Below are 288 nucleotides of genomic sequence, written 5' to 3'. Positions count from 1 at the left end.
AAAAGTGGTGCACATTTTCCTAGGCCATCTTAGGGTTTTTGAATTAAATCATAAATATTTGAATTTGGGCATTTAAAATTATATAAAATATTTAAATGCTCAAATATCTCCAAACTAAAATGTTTCATGTTGGGAATAATCCAACTATGGACCAGGAGTAATTTGGTGATTTTTGAAGTTGCCTAGGTATTTTATTAAATTCAACAAAGTTGCAGATATATTAAAAAAAGAAAACAGAAACAGAAAAAAAGGGGAAAACTTACCTGGCGCCACCGCAGGCCCACCAGC

This window comes from Triticum dicoccoides, chromosome 7A (genome assembly GCF_002162155.2).
Source record: "Triticum dicoccoides isolate Atlit2015 ecotype Zavitan chromosome 7A, WEW_v2.0, whole genome shotgun sequence".
Lineage (NCBI taxonomy): Eukaryota > Viridiplantae > Streptophyta > Magnoliopsida > Poales > Poaceae > Triticum > Triticum dicoccoides.
The sequence above is the reverse complement of the archived record's forward strand: the minus strand, read 5'-3'. Positions refer to the sequence as shown.